This window comes from Nycticebus coucang, chromosome 3 (assembly GCF_027406575.1).
Source record: "Nycticebus coucang isolate mNycCou1 chromosome 3, mNycCou1.pri, whole genome shotgun sequence".
Taxonomy (NCBI): Eukaryota; Metazoa; Chordata; class Mammalia; order Primates; family Lorisidae; genus Nycticebus; species Nycticebus coucang.
The window spans coordinates 109978253-109984246 of NC_069782.1; the positions used below are offsets into that span (position 1 = coordinate 109978253).

The window sequence follows — 5994 nt, forward strand, 5'->3', positions numbered from 1 at the left end:
GATGGGTTTTCAAAGAAAAGAGATTTATTGGCAAGGTTCTCGGTAAGGAGACAGAAGAACAACTCTCAAATTCACAACATGGTAGATAAAGCTTAGGGATATGTCTGGTTAGGGAAATGGATGGTCTAAGGTGCAGGAAAAGAGGATTGGCAATGGGGAAAAATGAAGTAACAGGTTTGTTCTGCAGAAGTGTTATCAGGGTTCATGGCATTTCGTAGGACATATGTACAGAAAATCTGCATTAGCATGATCAGAGGGTGAAGTTTTTGTAGCTCAGAGGTCAAAAGGACCTGGCGGGGAAGATGAAGCAACCCAAGTGCCCATCAAGCCATGAATGGCTATTTGTAGAGAAACTTGATGGATGAATTAATGAACTGTGGTATATGTATCCTGTTGAATACTATTCAGCCATAAAAAAGATGGAGACTTTACATTTTCTGTATTTACCTGGAGTTGAAACAAATTATTCTTAGCAAAGTGTCACAAGAATGGAAAAGCAAGTATCCATTATACTCAATACTAATGTGGAGCCACCAGAAAAACAACTATGCACCCACAGGTGAGAAAAACCTAAGCATTGTCAAGTATGAGGAGAGGGATTGGTAAACTCTCACCTAATGGCACAAAGTAAGGGTTTAAAGTACACCCCCCAGATGAAGGACTCAACTACACCTGGAACTTTACCTTAGAAACACGAACAATGTGACCTAATCATTTGTATACTCATATTAATCTGAAATTTAAACAAAAGGACATGGCTGGAGAACTTATGCAGGCCCAGTTGAATCAGTATTCTCAACCAGTTCTAACTGGACTAAAGCTGGCCCAAGCTCCTAAAAACAGCCTGACTGACTGTTACCACGGTGGCTTATGAATGTTATCTATAAAATAGCCAGTGAAGGTTAAATATCCATGTTAAGTGATGTGGCTTTCACCTATTGAGGCCTTTAACTTCATGGAAAAGGAGAAGATAAATAATGAAAAGCAAATGACCAAAAGCAAGCATGGCAGGCATTCCTGGTCAAATTAACCCCTTGGTTTCAACAATATATTGTTATAATTGATCTATGAATTATTGTTGTTAATCTCTTACTGTGGGTAGAAATATAATGCAAGTGTCCATTCCCTCCAGAGTCCTGAGGAGGACTCTGTTGGGAATGGCCTCTGGCCTCAGCCCCTGCTAAAAATTAGCCTTGAACCTCGACAATCTAGGCTCTAACTATAACTTTCCTCTCTTGTCCCTAAGGCAATTTTTTGTTAAGTACTTAGTTTTGCCCTCGAGAATTGTTCTATGATTTAGTGTCTCTACCCTGATGAGCATTTTGGTAATCCAAAGACTACTCACATGATTGAATCATAAGACTATTAACTCTTTACTTCTTCATTCTGGAAACATGTGCTCTAAAATCGTAATAAAACTCCTTGAGATTATAAAAGGGATGGTGACTTTGCATCTTTTGTGTTGACCTGGATAGAGTTGAAGTACATTCTTCTTGGTGGAGCATCATGAGAGTGCAGAGGTGGGCATCGAATGTACTCAGTTCTGATGTGAGGGACTTTTGATGTTAGTAGATGGTAGAGGGTGGTGGAATGAGGGGGCAGGGAGAGGGAGGGAGAAGAGGGTGGAGGTTCATACTGTGTGGTACCCCTCTTTGGGGCAGGACACAGTTATAGGAGGGACTTTGCCTGATGGGTACAAGCAGTGTAATGTGGTTCTTTGTACCCTCAATGAATCCCCAATCATAAACAACAACAACAACAACAACAAAAAACTTTTCAGAATTCTGTTCAGGATGGCACCTATCTGCCTTGCTCTAGGCTGATCCAGAGTCCCTCTCTCTGTGTCTCAGCTGACTTTTTCAATAAAACCCTGCTTGTTAATTTGTTGATGTCCTATCTTGCTTACCTCCAGACTCAGAGTGGTGGTTTGGAAATCCTCTCTTGGGGAATTCTCAGACTGCTGTGTTTTGGCTCCTTCCTGCTATGTGACACTCTTACTAAGCCTAAGTTACAAATTAAGCTGCATGGTAGGTATGTATATGTAGAAAAAATATAGTATATATGGGATTCAGTACTATCTGTGGTTTCAGGTATCCTGTAAGAATGTATCCTTTGCAGATAAGCAGGGGACTCATGTAACCCAAAATCATTTGCAAATGACATTTAAGGGGGCAGCCTGGGCTTTCTCCCACTCTTTTTTACTCATGTTTTTCCATGATTCCCATAGTTATTTTTTCAGATTTCATGTTTTATAACTTCATACTAAAAGAAAGGATTTAGAATCTTGTTTCAAAGCTTTTTAATACTTTCATATTTATCATCAAGATATTTTAAAGGTGTAATTTCTCTTATATACTACTATAGATCTTATGAAAAATTATAATTCCAAAATCCCATAAGAATATTTACAATGAAGCCAAACTGAATTAAGCACAACTTAATTTTATGAAATGATCCTTAAAACTCTTCTACAAAACTGATCTTAAGATGAAACTTAAAAGATTTGAATAAAATAGATGTCAGCATTTCTCAGCTATTGCTTCTTGTGAAAAATTGTTGACAATTTTGCACACTAAATGTTCACCGTATCAAGTAATGATAAATATCCTGAGTAATAGCTCTTTTTTCCTTCAGTCCCTAAAGATTAGATATTTGCATTTTCCTTTTGTTGCTCTCTATGGTCTAAATTTACTTTCAGCCACAAGTAAATTAGTGGTAATTATTTTTAAAGATATTAAGAGATCAAGTAGATGGCATAAATATATAAGAGATTCTGCATTGGCTCAGCACCTGTAGCTCAGCGGCTAGGGCGCCAGCCACATACACTGGAGCTGGCAGGTTGGAATCCAGCCTGGGCCTGCCAAACAACAATGGCAACTATAACCAAAAAATAGCCAGGCATTATGGCAGATAACTGTAGTCCTAGCTACTTGGGAGGCGGAGGCAAGAGAATTGCTTAAGCTCAAGTTTGAGGTTGCTGTGGGAAGGGACGGCACGGCACTCTACCCAGGGTGACAGCTTGAGACTGTGTCTCAAAAAAAGAAAGAGATTTTGCATCAACCAGATTGTTTATAATATACGTTAGTGTAAAAGGAAAGACAGGGATAAATTAACTATGACTATTTCCTTATTGTAGGACTCTTATGATATATTAGTTTATTGTTTTTTCCTTCATGTGTGGGTGTTTAACCATTTTAACAAATCCTGTTCCACCGAAATCATCAGTGAAAGGTTGGAAAGGTAATGATTTTGATTGTTAGTATGTGGGGCTTATAATAGTAAGTCTCTATTTATGCGACTGAACATAAATAAACATTAAATTGGATGGTGATTTTTTTTTAAAGTGCTAAAATAAGCCAAGCTATTCAAAGAACAAATTACTTTTGATTTGTTTCAGCAATCAGAACAAATGTCAAACCATGAACTTACACAAAATATGCTATTAATTTTCATGTGACCATGTTTTATAGCAAAGTGATTCTTTTTCTCATTCAGGACATACCTATTTAAAATAATTGAATGTGATTAAATATCAAACTGCCAGAACTAGGTTGTTAATGTAATACAACTGAAGACATCAATCAAGTTTGGCAATTGATATTAATGTTAAAGTACAAAAATGAAGCACAAGTCACCATCTCTTGTGAAATGAGACCAAATATCCTCTTAAATTAGAGATCAGTTCTAATCAGGAAAAAATTCCATCATAATTTGCTTCTGTTCATTTGGTATGCGATCATTGGTATGTGATCACAATTTCTGATTTATAGTAGCATTTCGATTTTTAAAACAAGGACATATGAACAATATAAAGAGGAAGAAATAACCATTATGAATGAAACCCTAGGAAAATTTTGCTTATAATGATTGCCTTTCTTAGTCCTACTTAATAGAATGTAAACTTCTGAATTCAGAGACTTCTTGTTCAATATGAAATCCCTATAACCCAGCACAATAGCTGTTAACTAGATGCTAAAAGATTAGATAAATCAAAGTCCATTTAGAAAACTGATCATCAACAGTCCCATTTCAAAAGTTACTATTAATGAAATAGCCTTATGTTGCATTTCTAAATACTTATAACTACCAATTTATTAAAAACATAATTGTTTATATTTTGTACAGACTAGGAATACTTATAAAATACCAAAACTCTTCAATAGTTAAAAATTGATTAAAATATATTATCTTTGATTTTAATTCTCAGTTGAAAGCAGTAAATAAGAAGTTGGATGCTGTACATTGTTAAATCACAATCCACACATTTTTATTTCTGAGTCAAAAATGTATCCAAGGCAGTTTAATGACCATCTTATATCTTATGTGAATTAATCAGCAGATTGACACATTGTAACTTTAGTTTCTAACCCACCAACAGCAGTACAACTCAATTAATCTTAATTGAAAACTCAAATATTAATGAATCCAGAAAGTATTACTCTATTAGATTTATAACTGAACTATCAATAAACATTTCTTTAATGTATATTTTCAGTGGTCAGAAGCTCGTGAATGGAGTTAGCTCTGACATACTTAATACATAAAAATGTATTTATTGTGCTCGCTTCAGCAGCACATATACTAAAATTTGAATGATGCAGATAAGATTAGCATGGCCCTTGCACAAGGATGACACACAAATTCATGAAGCATTCCATATTTTTTTTAAAAAAGTATTTATTTATTTTTTGAGACAGAGTCTCAAGCTGTTGCTCTGGGTAGGGTGCCATGACATTATAGCTCACAGCAACCTCTAACTCTTAGGCTCAAGCAATCCTCTTGCCTCAGTTTTTCTACTTTTAGTAGTGACGGGGTCTCGCTTTTCCTCAGGCTGGACTTTTCCACCTTAGCCTCCCAGAGTGTTAGGATTACAGGCATGAGCCATAGTGCCTGGCCCAAAATGCATTGAATATTATTATTCTGTGCTATATACTGGATGAATGTATATAAAATGATGCTGATCAGTCAGGTAGGTGTTGGTACTAGGTTTTAAAAATTTGAATTTGTGATAAACTTTTAAGTTGGCTTTCTATACAGAGTCCAAGAAGTGCTTGATATTGGCAGAGCATTGTATTAAAAATTCCTGGCAACCAGCCAGAACAGTTTTCTAAAATGACAGACATACTTGCCACATAGAAAAGATTGGCAAAATATATAAAATTTGAGATAAAATGGAGGAAATACAGACTTGGGAACCTTGGGCTTTGGCTTGTCAAGAAGCAATGAGAAACCAGATGAGCACTTCTCAAGGGATGAGGAGAGACATCTGCTCATTGCCATTTTCAGCATATACTGAACATGCACAATAATTTGCATCTCTCTGTTAATTGATGTTCTGGGGGATCATTGAAAAGCCAGAGCCCACAATCTTCCTTGATGGAAACTTATATATTTCCTAGGTCTCATGTTCATTGGTCCTTCTGTTTGGGACTAAAATTTCTAGATTATTCCTGTGTGCAGAGATGAGGGCTTATTTGTTAGAACAATGTACATGGAATCACGAGAGCAGTTATTGCCAGATGATGTAATAGTGACAGAAGGCTGAGTTCTTCCATGCATGCAAGAGGAATTGCAACAAAATCTCCTTGGAATTTTCTTCATGTTCAAAGGATTAACTAAGACAACATTGAGCTCATATATTGCTTTGTAGGAACTGATGGAAAAGCAAACAGTTGCTCAAATTTAAAGCTATCTGGCATAAATTATGGCTCTAGGAGTAGCAATAGGCCAAGAAAGAAATAGCCAGTATTCTTCAAACCACAAAAAACATTCTGCATTTTGTTCTTGCAGTCCCATGAGGAATTTGTATTATTCATACTTTGATTTTTATATATTAGAATCAAGTGATTAGTTTATATTTCTCTATTGGTGGACTTCTTTTTGCAATTATGGTGGCAGTGATGGGAGGTGGGAAAACTCCACATTTCTTTTTGAGATGATTTAAATGCATTATTATTTTTTTTTAATTCCCAGAAACATATTTTAGGGAAGGTA

At 35.9% G+C, this 5994-nt stretch overlaps 1 non-coding gene across 1 annotated transcript; it reads left to right on the top strand.

The window, feature by feature from the left end:
* Nucleotides 1-4557: 4557 nt before the first annotated feature.
* Nucleotides 4558-4664, top strand: LOC128582721 (U6 spliceosomal RNA). Its single transcript, XR_008379167.1, has one exon. It is a non-coding gene; the product is annotated as a U6 spliceosomal RNA (small nuclear RNA).
* Nucleotides 4665-5994: the final 1330 nt, after the last annotated feature.